This window comes from Amyelois transitella, chromosome 10 (assembly GCF_032362555.1).
Source record: "Amyelois transitella isolate CPQ chromosome 10, ilAmyTran1.1, whole genome shotgun sequence".
Taxonomy (NCBI): domain Eukaryota; kingdom Metazoa; phylum Arthropoda; class Insecta; order Lepidoptera; family Pyralidae; genus Amyelois; species Amyelois transitella.
In genome coordinates, this window is record NC_083513.1 from 10,206,936 (window position 1) to 10,223,269 (window position 16,334).

Below are 16,334 nucleotides of genomic sequence, written 5' to 3' on the forward strand. Positions count from 1 at the left end.
CTACTAGCTGTCCCGGCAAACGTTGTTTTGCTATATAAATAATTATTAAGTAATTTCTAGTTAAAAAAAAAATTAATGTTGGACAACCCTTTTCACTCCGGGGTATGAAAAGTAGATGTTGGCCGATTCTCAGACCGATTCAATATGGTCACAAAATTTCATGTTAAAAAAAGCTAAAGTACCTACGGGTTAAAAAAGCTAAAGTACATTGTGACACGAGAATTTAATATATAAGATTATACATTTTAGTATTTTTGTTTGTCTGTACGTTTGCTTACGTATCCTGCCAAAACTACTAAATGAAAAAAGATTGAGTTAGTAACTTACATTAAGTCGATGGTCTAACATAATATAAACTGATAAACCTACATTATATTTCAAATTGTTGTTACTAGAATTGTAGAGATAAAAAAATATTAAAGAGAAAATCTGTTTCTATTTTTGTATAATCAAGTTACAGTCTTCTTTTCAATAATTATATTTTTCTATATAGACATTAATTCTCGAAGTAAATCAAGACGGGCAGACAAGGCATTCCGATAAATTAATTCGGACAAAATCTCTGGCTGCCAACCTGACCATCCTAATCTAATTGTGTTGACACTACCACGGACAAGATAATATAATAAACTGAATACTTGGGCGTAGACGTAATCATTATATTATTTTGTGCAAATATAATTTTCATATGCCGTATGATTTCCGGCACTTATTAATAGGAACACTGAATATTTTTGCCATGGATGCCGTGAGAGGCGACTAAGGGAAAGGCTAATAGAGAGAGTGAGAGCGGCTGCCATGGCAACCCGTCAGCAAAGCTTTTTTTGTATTCATGATTGCATACTTCTCTGGTAGCGATTAAAAAACTTAAGAAAATGAAATTTGGGTCACTTATGTATACTAACTTAGGCTGTTTATAGAATATTTTAATTTATGGAGATTTTCACAAGAAAAATCTTTTATTGTAGCGCGCATCCTTATTTAACCGACCTTTTCCCCAACCTTATTTTTATGCTAAGGTTGGCGGCCTGGTCGACCACAGCCTATCACAATACGTAGCGTTGCGCGCACTGTCAATTTTTCTCAAAATGGCTGTCGTTCCGTCTCGAACGACCAATGAAAGAGCTTCCCGCGTTTTCTTCGCCTCTCGCGCTGAAACTGAGATTCCATCGCTGCCCGCTCCGCTATGTACCGTGTATCCTATGTGATTTATTAATTTAATCAATCACAAGATACGTCACAAGGACGTCCTGGTAAAGGGTCAGATCAAAAGTACCCGTAACCGCCGAGCTTGCATGAAGAGAGTTATGAATGTGGATGAAGCGAAGGAAATATGCAGAGATCGTGGCAAGTGGAAAGAGGTAGTCTCTGCCTACCCCTCTGGGTAAGAGGCGTGATTTTATGTATGTATGTATGTATCAATCACAACGATGAATTGTTTGTTTTATATTAGGTACTGTAAGCGCTGGATGGATATTGTCAATAAATAAATTATTCATGCTACAATTTATTCTCTATGGAGAGATTAAGTTTTCCAATCTGTTCTATTTAAATTAACTATTCATGAAACAAGAAAAATACAGTAAATTGTACAAGAAGAATAAGACCACTCTGTGTACCCCGCAAGGGATATAGACGTGATTATAATGTATGTATGTATCTACATTGTTCAGCCAAACAATATTTACATGAAAAAATCACATTGGCACAGATTTCGAGTCCACTCATTTACTAATGGGTTTTTGACACGGAAAATTATAAATTTTTATGCGCGTATTATGTTTCGCAGTTTTTGTCATGCAACCACGGCCTTGTCACTTTTTTATGACTTACTTTTCAGTTTATTATTTTAAAATTCATGTTTAAATATACTTTTCTTTTTATTTTTTGTTTTCTATATTGATAGATACAAGGCATCACTTATTGACGTCACATAACTTAAATCAAATTATATCTACTACCGCTTCCAAAACGCATGTGCAGAAGAAACTAAGTGCGGAACAAACTACACTGCAGCATTTTCACCGGACGTCAATTAACAAATATAGGTCTCTTAAATCTAAATCGTGGACGAATGCACATTGTCTACATTAAAAAATGTGAATTAAGAAGTAAGACTTGAGATTTCCTCTCTATATATGGAGGTCCTCGGGTTACGAAGCACAAAGGCGTAAACCTTTTTCTTAATAACAAATTACCTCCTTTTTTGCTCGCCTAACGAAACAGAATGATGATACAATGACGTACGTTAAGTGCGTTCATATGATACCCGGCCGAAATTACCGAGCGGGTTAATTGAGGCGCGCCCGCGTCCTTGTAATTACAGCACGCAAAGGGCGAGGCTGAGATATCGCTGTTCAGGACGGACATGCGTACATTTTTGCTATTATATATTATATATTATATACTAGCTGTCGCCCGCCAATTCGTTCGCCGACAATATCAACACATAAAAACTGACCCCGTGAATAGACCTCTTACGGGGCGGAGGAAGAAAAATTTTTGTACACTGGTTTTAAGTTGGACTAAGCCTCTAAACATCTAAGAGAACTGCATTCAAATCTGGACAATAGATATCACGTGATATGAGTACATACATACAGACAGGAATTTTTGGGCTTCTGTTGGTCTTATAGAGATCTCCTTTACTGATTTTAGGCTATAACTTTCAGGTACAGAAATCGGCCAGTTACAATTTTTTTAATTATGAATGGACTAGAGGCCGCCCGCGACTTCGTCCGCGTGGTATAAATCCCGCGGGAACTCCGAGATAAAAAGTAGCCTATATGTTATTCTGAGTCTTCAGCTACTTACATACAAGATTTAATCGTAATCGGTTCAGTAGTTTTTGCGTGAAAGAGTAACAAACATCCATACTGACAACCTGACATACTCACAAACTTTCACGTTTATAATATTAGTAGGATTAATTAATGATAATTTATCTATTTTTATATGAAGTGAAATATCGGTAAATAGATTCATTTCTAATCAGACGTCGACGGCGGTCGAATGAATGAAAACTCGAGGCGAAGGTGCTTCAGTAAAATAGGTGAACAGTGCGCGTGGTTTTCCTCTCGTCGAAGGCGTAAGCACTGGTTCAAATCCTACATCGGCCATTATGTAACTTTATTAACTTTAAGTACGCCACCACCACGAACAAATAGTTAGGATCTTAGTAGAATACTCTAAAAGATTTGGCTATGATCCCGAAATTTTCAGTCATAACTTTAAACTCCAAATGAGTATTTATTGATGTGAAATCCCAATGTTTCATGATACCAAACTGTGATATATGAAGTTGCCGATTCGTGAATAATTTCGTCTTGGTTGACACCATTACCCTTTCGGTTATAAATCAGAATATCGGGATAAGGTTCGATGTTCGATAAATTTTGGTTATACTGGCACAAATTATTATTACTTGAATTCATTTCTGTGACGTTGGAACTTTGTTTCTCGGAGTTTCGTTTATTATTCTTGAATTTATTTTATAATTTTGTATGAGAAAATATTTTATTTTATTATGTCGTCCAATTCTAGGTTAATATGTGTCTTATCACAGAAATATGGTAGGTGTAATAACCATGACCGCATTATTTCTTTAGACTGATAAGTTTACCTTAGTAAATGTCTTACAGTACAGTACATTTACCTTAGTAAATGTCTTACGTATAAACGACTAGCTGTGCCCGCGACTCCGTCTGCGTGGAATAGTTATTTTGGGCATCATTGAAGCCGTCAAGGGTGAATAATTTTCCCCGTTTTTTCCACATTTTCCATTATTTCCTCGCTCCTTGTAGTTGTAGCGTGTGTTATATAGCTTAAAGCCTTCCTCGATAAATAGTCTATTAAACACAAAAATAATTTTTCAATTCGAACCAGTAGTTCCTGAGATTAGCGCGTGCAAACAAACAAACTCTTCAGCTTTATAATATAAGTACCTATAGATTACTAGACACTACTGCCTATTTATTTATTTAAACCTTTGTTGCAAAAAATAAAGTATACAAATGGCGGACTTAATGCCGTTTAACATTCTTTACCAGTCTACTAGCTGACCAAATGGAAAATCTTTTAGTGCCTATCCTAATGGTAAAGATTTTTATTTATAGATACATACATAATCACGCCTATTTCCCGGAGGGGAAGGCAGAGACTAGAGCCTCGATCCCTGTATGCTCCTTCATGCACGATCATAGTATTTGTGAGGTCCCTGACTTGATCAAGGTACGTTCGTCTAGACCTATGTTAATTATTTGCATTTATGTTAGTATACATATATACATACACATAATTACGACTATATCGCTTGCGGGGATGACAGAGCCAGCAATCTTGAAATACTGATAGGCCACATTCAAACAAACAAACACACTACGGCTTCCAATCATACTCTTTATATTTTTTTTATGTAAAAATATGAATTTTGAAATAAAACAGAAAATAAAACAATTATACTGAATGTATTCGTAGAATTTCTACTAAACAAACATTTCGAAATAGTATTTCAATAATCCCTTTACCTACCTTTAAGTATTAAAAGACTTTTTTAAACTGTTACTATTTTGAATTCAAGCTGTAAGAGTCGACTGCATGGAAAATTTTATGAACATATTGTACCGATAACGATTACATTGGTTTTTTTTTTAATTGGAAAAGTAAAAAAAAATATTACAACATTATTATAAGTTTTCTAATTTGTCATTTGCAAATAAGGCGACTAAGAAACAGGCTAATAAACTTGGCATTCTTCTTGACGATGGCCTTTCATGTCTCTGTTATGAATCTAAATTCTATCATAAAGCCTATCAGCTGAACGTAACTTTTCAGTATTTTAAGACCGCTGACTCTACCTACCCCGCAAGAGATATAGACGTGATTATATGAATGTATGAATGATGTATACAATAGCTTTGCTTCCCAAACGACTTGTATCAAGATATCCAATCAAGTTATATGTACAATGTGACCGTTATATCCTAAACTTTCGAACTCTCAATAGTTAAAGTTGGACATTATTTTATCGAATGAGTCCAAACTTGGTCGGTATTGCGTGCGAAATTGTTTTTGTTTACATATAATCTCATATCCGAGGCTTGTGCCGTGCCGTGTGGTTTCCGGCACTTTCTCTCCCCCATGGACGTCGTAAAAGGCGACTAAGGGCGACTAAGACTAACTTATAAACTTGGGATTCTTCTTTTAGGCGATGGGCTAGCAACCTGTCACTATTTGAATCTCAATACTACCATTAAGCCAAATAGCTGAACGTGGCCTATCAGTCTTTTCAAGGCTGTTGGCTCTGTCTACCCCGCAAGGGATATAGACGTGATAATAATTATGTATGAGAAAATTCTGAGAATAAAAGTAAAGAATATTGGCACAGACACCAGGTTTTACCTGTAGTAGCCTAGACTATTTTTATTTGTGACAATACGTGTTTTGTTATAATTTCCAATGAGCAATAATAACATAGTATTTTATTATCTCCAGCGGTAGACGAAATGTATATTTATGGTCCAGTTCTAGAGTCTACGGGTAACAATCAGATACTTTGTTTTAAACACACAAATATACAAAGTTGAGAAGTACTAATCGTTAAAATTGTGAGAATTTGTTGCTTTTCTGTAGAAATATAGTACCGTGTGGTTCCCGGCACCTATATTGAAATGTATAGGACCACATATATAGTATTCAAACTAATGTATATTACTTCGAAAATAGTCATATGGCCGAGGTACAAGTAGGATTCGAACCTGTGCCTGCGCATCACGCACCTTACCGATTCGACCGTCGATGATCTCATAGTAACCTTATCTATTATTGAATCTCAACTTAAGTCTATTGGCCCTGTCTACCTCGTAAGGAATTATAACGTGACCAAAGCAGTCATGTCAAACTAATCAGTAACTAGATTTTCATCCGTACATCTGCTTGGTATATAAATTATGAGTGGTTAATGTGCCGTGTGGTTCCCGGCAGTGCCGTGTGGTTCCCGGCAGTGCCGTGTGGTTCCCGGCACCATTACAAAAGAATAGGACCACTCCATCTCTTTCCCACGGATGTCGTAAGAGCCGACTAAGGGATAGACTTGGGATTCCTCTTTAATGTAAATCCCTGCCAATCTAAGGTCTGCCGCGCCGATGGATGCATGGCTAGGGGCGAGCCTAGTCTCGAGCGTGCCACTTCCGCCATGGGGTTGGGCGACCCCCAGGTAATGGCTAGCCTTACCCTGGCATGCGGGGCTCTGCTGGGGCGGACAAAATTGTTCCCTTGCGTCTCGTGGGAATCGCATGGATGCAAATTTTTTAAAAGAGCACCTAAATGGCGGCGATGGTGTCCGCACCCCATCACGTCTCGTTCCCGGCGGGAGCGGTATGCGGTCTGCTGAAAGCCGCTTTGCGACGATGAATGTAAGAGGAGGAATGAAGGATAAGATTGAGGAAGTATGCCAGATGATGGATGAAAGACGTTTGGATGTGTTGTGCGTGAATGAAACGAAGCGGAAAGGATGCGACGCGACGCAGCACGGCCCTTACACGGCGTATTGGTCTGGAATTTCCAGTACCAGCCGAGGCTGTCAAGGGGTCGGTCTAATTCTTTCTGCACGAATGGCTGAGTGCGTGAATGAGTATGAGTGTGTCAGCCCTCGTCTTCTATGGATTAGGCTGAAAGTTGGAATCACTCGGATCTTCGTTCTAGGTGTTTATGCACCTTGGGATGTGGGTTCGAGGGGTACAACATCAGCAAAAAGCGAAAACGAGGAGTTCTGGAATAGTGTAAGAGAAGTATTGAAAGTTACCAAGCCAAATGAGAAGATTATTATGTTAGGTGATTTTAATGGATGGGTGGGTGTAAAGCGTGATGGATATGAGAAGGTGCTTGGTGCGTTTGGTGACGAAAAGGTGAATGATAATGGAAGAAGTGTATTAGAAATTTGTCTAGAGTGGGATCTTTTTGTGTCGAACTCAATGTTTCAACATAAAGAGATCCACACCTACACAAGAGTGGAAGGTATTTTAAAAAGTATGATAGACTTTGTGATTGTAGATGAAAGATTGAAGAACAAAGTGCTGGATACCCGTGCATATCGCGGTGCTGGCATTGACTCGGACCATTTACTGGTGATATCCCGGATAAGGGGTATCTTCAATCGCTGGCGGCACAGGGTAAGGGAGCAAACCAGCGCTTTGGAAAGAGTAAAAGTAGAAAATTTGCAAGATATGGATGTAGGTAAGAAGTATATTAATAGACTGAAGGATGAATTTGAAGATTTAGAGGAAATGAGCGATATTGAAGATGGATGGAAGGAATTTAAAGAAAGAATTGTGAAAGTAGCTGTTGAAGTGTGTGGTGTAAGTAGAAGAAGGAAAGGAAAAAATCACAAAAATGCGTGGATGAGTAAAGATGTGCAAGAACTTGTGCGATTAAAGAAGAAAGCATGGCTGGATTTGTTAGCAGCAAAAGCTAACTTAAGAATGCAAGAGGTTATAGATGAAGATGTGAATGAAGCACGTAAGGAATATAAGAAAATGAAAGATTTGGTTAAGAAAGCTGTGATTAGAAAGAAAGAAGAGTATAAAGAGGATTTTGATAAAAGGCTATCAGAAGACTTTCAGTCAAATCTGAAAGTATTCTGGAAATCCGTAAGGTCAGCCCGAGGTAATACTATAACCAGAGAGCTGACTAGGATCAGATGCCAGGATGGTAGCGTTGTGAAAGGAGAAGAATGTGTACTAAAGATATGGAAGGACTATTTTGAAAGTTTATTTGAAAAAAAGGAAGGAAATAAGAAAGATTTCTGCTATAGCGAAGAAAAAGAGAATGAGATGGAAGGCGAAATTGAAATGTTCGAAATTGTGGAAGCACTTAAGAGTATGAAAGCGGGAAAGGCTGCTGGGTGTGATAGAGTGTCGGTCGAGATGCTTAAAGCAGGAAAAGGCGTAGTAGCTAGTCAGTTGTACTGCCTTTTCAATTTGTGTTGGAGAAGCGGCCGAGTACCAAAAGATTGGTGTAAGGCTGTTATCGTGCCACTTTACAAAGGAAAAGGGTCACAGCTGGACTGCAAAAATTATCGTGGTATAAGCCTGCTTAGCGTCGTCGGCAAATTGTATGCTAAGGTATTGATTAATAGAGTCAGGAATGAAACTGATGACAAAATATGGGATGCTCAAGCGGGATTTCGAAAGGGAATGGGATGTACTGATCAGGTCTTTTCCTTGCGGTGCATAGCCGAAAAGTTTTTGGCCAAGAGTCAAAAAGTCTATTGCACATTCGTAGATCTGGAAAAGGCCTATGACAGAGTTGAGAGGAATGAATTGTGGTCAGCACTTTCTATGCATGGGGTGAGCAGTCTCTTAATACGAGCACTGAAATCCTTATATGAGGATTCGAGTGCTTGTGTCAGGATAAACGGAGCGCACACTGAGTGGTTTAAGATTGAGAAAGGCGTTAGGCAAGGATGTGTTGCGTCACCGTGGCTGTTCAACCTATTTATGGATAGCTGCTTGACAGATTTGAAAGAGTCTAAAAGTGGATTAAGGATGAATGAGTTACTCGTCAAATGTCTGCTCTATGCCGACGATCAGGTTATACTGGCGTCATCAGCGGAGGAGTTACAGGAGATGGTAAACTGTATGCATGAAGCTTTAAAAGAGAAAGGAATGAAAGTGAACGTAAGTAAAACTAAAACACTGGTTTTTGAAATGGAGAAAGAAATGACAGCATGTAATATTTTGATTGGAGGAGAAAAAGTGGAGCAAGTGAAAGAGTTTGTATATCTAGGATCAAAGTTTACATCAGATGGCAAGTATGATAGTGATATTGAAAGGAGAGTGAACGCGGGGAACATGGTGAATGGAGCTTTGCATGCCTTTATGAGCAGTCAGAAACTATCCAAAAAGGCTCGACTGGCTGTGCACAGGGGCGTGTTGGTCCCGACATTAATGTATGGGAGTGAAAGTTGGGTATGGCAAAAGAAGCATGAAAGCAGAATAAATGCAGTGGAAATGAGAGCGTTAAGGAGTATGATGGGTGTGAAATTGAGTGACAGGATAAGGAACAGCGTGATAAGGGAATGTTGTGATGTGAAAGAAGATGTAGTTACAGGAATAGAAAAGGGTATGTTAAGATGGTTCGGTCATGTGGAGAGGATGAATGAAAGCAGGTTGACTAAGCAGATATACAAGGAGAGTGTGGAGGGAAAGGTCGGAGTGGGAAGACCTAGACGAACGTATCTTGATCAAATTAAGGACGTCCTGGTAAAGGGTCAGGTCAAAAGTACCCGAAACCGCCGAGCTTGTATGAAGAGAGTTATGAATGTGGACGAAGCGAAAGAAGTATGCAGAGATCGTGGCAAGTGGAAAGAGGTAGTCTCTGCCTACCCCTCCGGGAAAGAGGCGTGATTTTATGTATGTATGTATGTATGTATGTTAATCATATAATCAAAATGATACATATCTAAGTATAATTCGTTCCGCATTCAAAACCTCAGTAGAAGTATCTGTCATTTGGTTGGAACTGTTGGAAGTCAATGTGATGTAAACTCTAACCCCTATGGGTTAGGTCGCATCTGGAATCAAGTAGTCACGTCACGTTCCCGACCGACAAGTGAAATGGACACGGTGACGGATGGTGAAAGGCATCGTCCTTTACTTAAAATAGATTTTACGGCAAGCAGATGAAAGCTTTTTAGTTTGAAGGTTTTGCTGATATACGACGATTATACAATTTTGAAAATAAATCTATTTTATCCTCTTCACACATACAGGCTGACATTTAAAACAACTGCATCCTTTTAAACATAGACTATACCCATGCTTTTGAGCCATTTGAGCTTATTTTTATTAAAATTCAACGACATCATTATCACATTTAAAAAACCCTCAAAAACTACGTCACGCTTTATTAAAGACATATACTACAAAAAGAAATTAAAACTAAACATGTAAATAAATGTCTGAAAAATAAATTATTTTTCTAATATCAAGATCAAGTAAAGTACAGAGTTATCGAGATCGCTCAGCTTAATGAATTGTGTCGTTGACCTCTGAATGGTGATATGACGTATTTTGGGATCGTGGATTTTGATACTTTTATTTTTTTTCGTACTTTCTGAAATATGAACCGATATTTTTCTTTTAACGTTTTTAAATATCCTTTAGGTGAGTACACTTAATAGTTAAATTTATGCAGTTGAATTAAAAGTCACCCTGTATATCGCCTAAAAAGAATCCCAAGTTTGTAAGACACGCCTTTTACGACATCCATGGGAAAGAGATGGAGTGGTCTTTTTCTTTCTTGTATTGGTGCCTGGAACCACACAGCACTACGTTTTATATTTGCAGTCAGACTAGTATGGCAGCTGAATTTCAAATGAAGACTCATCTTTGCTTAACCCCATCCAATGTTAATATTTGATGAGCATTTCATGTAGCTTCGGAGATTCAATTCCGTGAGCCGAAAATCCGTAGTGTGTTTGATTTGTTTTGTTATTTTATTGAATGCAGATACTTATCCGTGTGGTTCCTGGCACCAATAGAAAAAAGAATAAGATCACTCCATCACTCTCCCATGGATGTCGTAAAAGGCGACTAAGGGGTAGGCTTATAAACTTGGGATTCTTCTTTTCGGCGATGGGCTAGCAACCAGTCACTATTTGAATCTCAATTCTATCTTAAAGCCAAATAGCTGAAGGTGGCCTATCAGTCTTTACAAGACTGTTTGGCTTTGTCTACTCCGCAAGGGATATAGGTGTGATTATATGTATGTAATATGCAGAGACTTATATCCAATCTAGGATAGTGGTCAAAAATTTATCTCGAGGTCCTGTCTGGAGGGGTGAAGATATGACCTGACTATAGCAAGGAGGAAGAAACGACATAAGACGATCTGAGTAATAAGATTTTTTGCAGTAATGGCCAATATTTTGACAAGTTTGTCTTTTGCTAAGCAAGAGCTAGTGATTTCACGACTTAAAACTAATTCTATATTCCTGGTTTGATGACCTTATATTAAGACGTTTTGCAATATTTAGATTGTAATTATATATTCGACAGTTCGATATATCGTAAATTTTGATCTATCTAAACTAACATGGCGTCGTTCCGGGAATTCTTAATGACTATCAATCCTCTGATTGATGCCACTTGAAATATCTGCCCTGTTTCCTATTTTCTAGATTAATTATAATAATTAAATAAATGATCTTGAAATACTGATAGGCCACGTTCAGCTGTTTGGTTTACTGATAGAATTGAGATTCTAAATAGTAATAGGTTGCTAGCCCATCGCCTAAAAGAGGAATCCCAAATTTATAAGCTTATCCCTTAATCGCCTTTTACGACATCCATGGGGACAAGATGGAGTGGTCCCTTTCTTTTTATTTTATTGGGGTCGCGAACCACACGGCTCAAACATAAAGTACAACAAACATGAAATAAGATACCACCTAATAAAAATCCTACTAAAGTTATAAATGCGAAAGTTTGTATGTCAGTACTGTGTTTGTTAGTCTTTCACGCAAAAACTACTGAACCGATTACGATAAAATTTGGTATGTAGGTAGTTGAAGATTCGGAATAACATATAGGCTACTTTTTATCCCGGAGTTCCCGCGGGATTGATTCCACGCGTACGAAGTCGCGGGCGGCCTCTAGTCCTTCATATATATGAGGTCTGTGATCGGTCATCGACAAGCCGACATCCGCGGATATACAACCGCTTTTTCACCTCCATTTTACGTTTCGCCGAATGCAACAAAGTTTTTTATTCACAACTGGAAAGCCTTGATAACTATTCGTGCTTTCAATTTTGCTTAGCGCAACCATTCAACGTTGAGTATTAGTTTCGAAAATAGAATTGAATATTCTAGTTTGTTGTTTTTTTTAAAGACTATTAAATGGCGTGGTTTGATGTCAAAAGGAATAATGTGCGATTTCAAAACTACGGATGTTGAAAAAAGTAGACAGATAATTTTTATCAAATAAATAACTATTGGATCTGGGTTAAAGCTGCACTAATCCTTTAGTCGCCTTTGACATAATAATAGTAAGTACTTATGTTTGGAGATTTTATTGTAATCATTGATTTTTAAGTGCGATAAAATAAAACTGTTATGTTACAATTTATATGAACTCCCACAGGACAAAAGAATATATATATATATGTACGTAGGTATATGGTCCACAAAGCCTTGAACTTGGACGTAATTTATATCGTGACAAGGGCAACTGTACCCACTTCTACTTTCTCCAGAGGTTTCACCTAAAATTATCTACGTACATATTATGAGAAACAAGTTTTTAATTATAACAGGACTACTGTTTAGTAAAATTTTAAATGAATATTGGTTGAAACTCTTACTTCGTTTACAATAATTAACTGGCCACTTACAAAAAAATAAAAAAGAATATTTAAATGTTCATTTGGAATTCAATCATGTTATTAAATAAGACCAATTTGATGTTTTCTACAAATATTAGCATTAATTAAAGTTCATTTTTATAAGTTGAAATCAAAGTGCAGTTTCAAGTCATCAAGAGTTAATTTAACTTTTTTTCAACAAGTGCTTGAACAAGGACTATTATCTTGTTTTCATTTTATCATATAAGTCGGCAGTTAACGTTTCTACCTATATTTTACAATTTTCATTCATTCATTCATATAATCACGTCTATATCCCTTGCGCGGTAGACTAAGCCAGCAGTCTTAAAAGACGGATAGGCCACGTAAAGTCACATTAATATATCGTAAAAACTTGGGATTCTCCTTTTAGCTAAATATTTCAGTGCAATAATTACGTAAAAAGTTCACCATAAGTTACTAGTATTTTATTCCAATGGTATGATAACAAAGGCGATTTTTCTTTCTAAACATTATGTTTACCATTAACAACAATATAATACGCAAACCGTGCAAAGTCTTACAAGTTGTATGAGAGAAAGCTCACCTGCTCAAAGAATCAGGCCGTGTAGAAACAAAAGTTTGAGCTGACGCCGAAGCTTTAACGAGAAAAGCTCCTTCGTGGCGCACAAGCGCGTATTGTTTCGTGAATTCTTTTATCCTTATAAGAGGTCGTGGGAAGTTTCACTCGTAGATTTTTTTCAAAGATTTCTTCCGGTACTGAGGTTGAGTTATTAACTCCCACTTATTAACTTTATTTAGAGTTTTCGCTGTTATTTACTGATACCATATTGGACGGCCTCTGTGGCGCAGCGGTAGTACGCTTGCCTGTGACATCGGAGGTCCCGGGTTTGAATCCTGGCCAGGGCATGATGAGAAAATAACTTTTTCTAATTGGGCTGGGTCTTGTATGTTTATCTATATAAGTTTATCATAAAATATAGCATCGTTGAGTTAGTATCTCGTAACACAAGTCTCGAACTTACTTCGAGGCAAACTTAATCAGTGTTAATTGTCCCGTATATATTTATTTATTTTATTTATATTTATAATAGCCTAGTAATTAGCTGTTGCGACTTGTGAGGTAGAGATGTCGCCACATACACACGTGCAGTGCCACTAGCAAGGACCCCTCTAGAACATACACAAAAAGGCTAATAATTATTGTAAGAAAAATTCCTTTCTACAAAAGAAGCACGGGAATCTTATTGCAAGGCAAGTGCAAAAGGAATTCTGAATAAAACGTGTTTGATCTTCCTCCTAATTTCAATAAAAATGCAGTTCTTTTGATTAAACAATGCAAATGGTCGTCAGGTCGATATTACATCAGCCTCCTTAGCCCAAGTGTCGAGAGCTCGCAAGCGTTTCTATATTACGAGCTGCCTTAGATAATTATATCACTAGATACCATGTAGCAACTACAATAAATATATAGGCCTCGTTTTTAAGCGTTGATTGTATGGTATTACTTCATCTAGTTAGTGATTTATCTATGGGTTATCGCTCGGGCGACGGCGCTTTTGTTAGCGATTTACTAATATTTTACGACGGTGTTAAGCTGTTTCATTAAAATTGTTGTGTTGTATTAAGTGATTTAAATCATTATTTTATTAGCATTAAGAGCCTATTTCATACATGACGTTTTTGTGAATTTTGAAATAAATTATAAAAAACAGCGAGCTACGCTCGGTCGACCAGGTTGTGTAAAGTAAATATACTTAGTTAACTAAGGTATGTTTCTCATCAATTAGTTTATAATTTTAATTATTTCAATGACATAAGCGACCAATCGAATACCACTTGTGGGACTGGGAATTGGGAATTACTTCAATAATTAAAATAAAACCACACCCACTCATAATATACTCTTTCATAACATTATTCTTTCGTTTTTCACCGACTACGGACTAGTCATGGGTAAGTCCTTTTATTTTATTATCAGCTTATGTGTAAAATGAATTTGTTTTTGTTCTTTTAATTTATCTGAATCAGATTGTAGAGAAAAATATGAAACGATTTAATGAAAGTGTTAATTTTTCTACAAAACTCTGTTCAGGTGGATTAAAGTATTTATAATTTTATTTATGTTATCTAGATTTTTTCCTTATTGTCTAACTATCTGGTCGAATAAAAAAAAATAAGAAGATCGTAAGGTTTTAGTGCAAAAATATGTTGCGCAAGTACATATGTATATTTAGATATCAAACTAAGTCTCAGATAGCTTAATAAAATCTTTATGAATCTTATACATTATTTTTTATTGTCAAAAATTTGGATTCCCGCAGGTAAAAAGCAGGGATAAAATATATTTCAAAAACACACTGAACTGTAATAAACGTGGCCTTACAGTATTTTGATGAAGAAACTGTTGGCTCTGTTTACTCCGCAAGGACGTAATTATATATACATAAAAGACTAAGGGATAGCCTTACAAACTTGGGATTTTGCGATAAGGCGATGGGCTAGCAACCTGTCACTATTTGAATCTCAATTCTATCATTAAGCCAAATAGCTGAACGTGGCCTATCAGTATTTACCGTTGGCTCTGTCTACCCCACAAGGGATATAGTCGTGACCATATGTATGTATGTATGTATGTAAATACACTGAATAGATTTTGACAAATGAGACATTTGAGATCGTATCTACTGATATTTCAAAATTTGATAAATTACTCTGCCTTGGCACCCCGTGACAGGATAAATGACGTTATAATAAATCAAATAAGGGATTCGAGTGCGATCATGGAAAACAATATACGTTATATTTATTGTCGTGTGGTTCCCGACACTTAAGAATTGGACCATTCCATATGTATCCCATGGTTTTCGTAAAAGGCGACTAAGGGAAAAACTTACAAAATTGGGCTTCTTCTTGTAGTCGATGGACTAGCAACCTGGACACTATTTAAATCTCAATTCCATCTTAAAGCCATATAGATGAAGGGCGTTTTCGGTCGTTTTGGCCTTTCAGCCTTTTCAAGACTGTTGACTCTGTCTACCCCGCAAGGAATATATGTATAAAAAAGTTGATTTTTCAATTATTTATAGGCAAGTAATTTTTCGCCATTTGAATTTTAATTTCATCATAAGCATGCATAGATGAACATGGCCTTCCAGTCTTTTAAATATTGTTGGCTCTGTGTACCCTGAAAGAGATAAAGACGTGATTATATGAGGGTAAAGTTTTAATGATTTCGTGGTAATATCTCAAATGTTGCCAGTTATCATGCTATTATTAGATATAATCATATACGCTATCCTTTGATAATGAAATCTGATAAAGCAATGTGAAATGTAAACCCAATTAGCCAGGGTCTGACCTTTCCTAACCTTCATCCGGGATTCTGTAATTTTGAAATTGCAACTAATTTATGTATAACGCATAAGTGTATCAGTGAAGGAAGTATGCAGAGATCGTGGCAAATGGAAAGATGTGATGTCTGCCTACCCCTCCGGGAAAGAGGCGTGATTTTATGTATGTATGTATCGGCGTGAACGGAGTGCCGTGTGGTTTCTGTCAAAAATAGAAAAAAGAATAGGACCATCTCTTTCCCATGGAAATATAAATAGGGTACCCTGGACCCTAGACCGGTAGGTCTAAGGTGCATCTTGTGTTACTCTTCAGCTCAGACATGCGAGGATCGAACCGGTACTAATGTCCGTAAGATCTATAATCTTTACTTAGACTCCAGATAACAATGATCCAAAACAGGTTCTCGTACCAAAGGTTGCAGAGGTCAATTGGGAGTGGCTACATGTAAAAACCTGACTCACCCAATTAAGGATCATGCCTCATGTGCTCCTCTCCAGAAACCCTAGGATTAAATAGGATATGTTTTGTCATAGACAGGGTAAATATGAGAACTTTAATCTCTTTTGCAAAGCCGCCAAATAATCAAAAGGAACTACTTTTTGAGAATTCCCATTTTT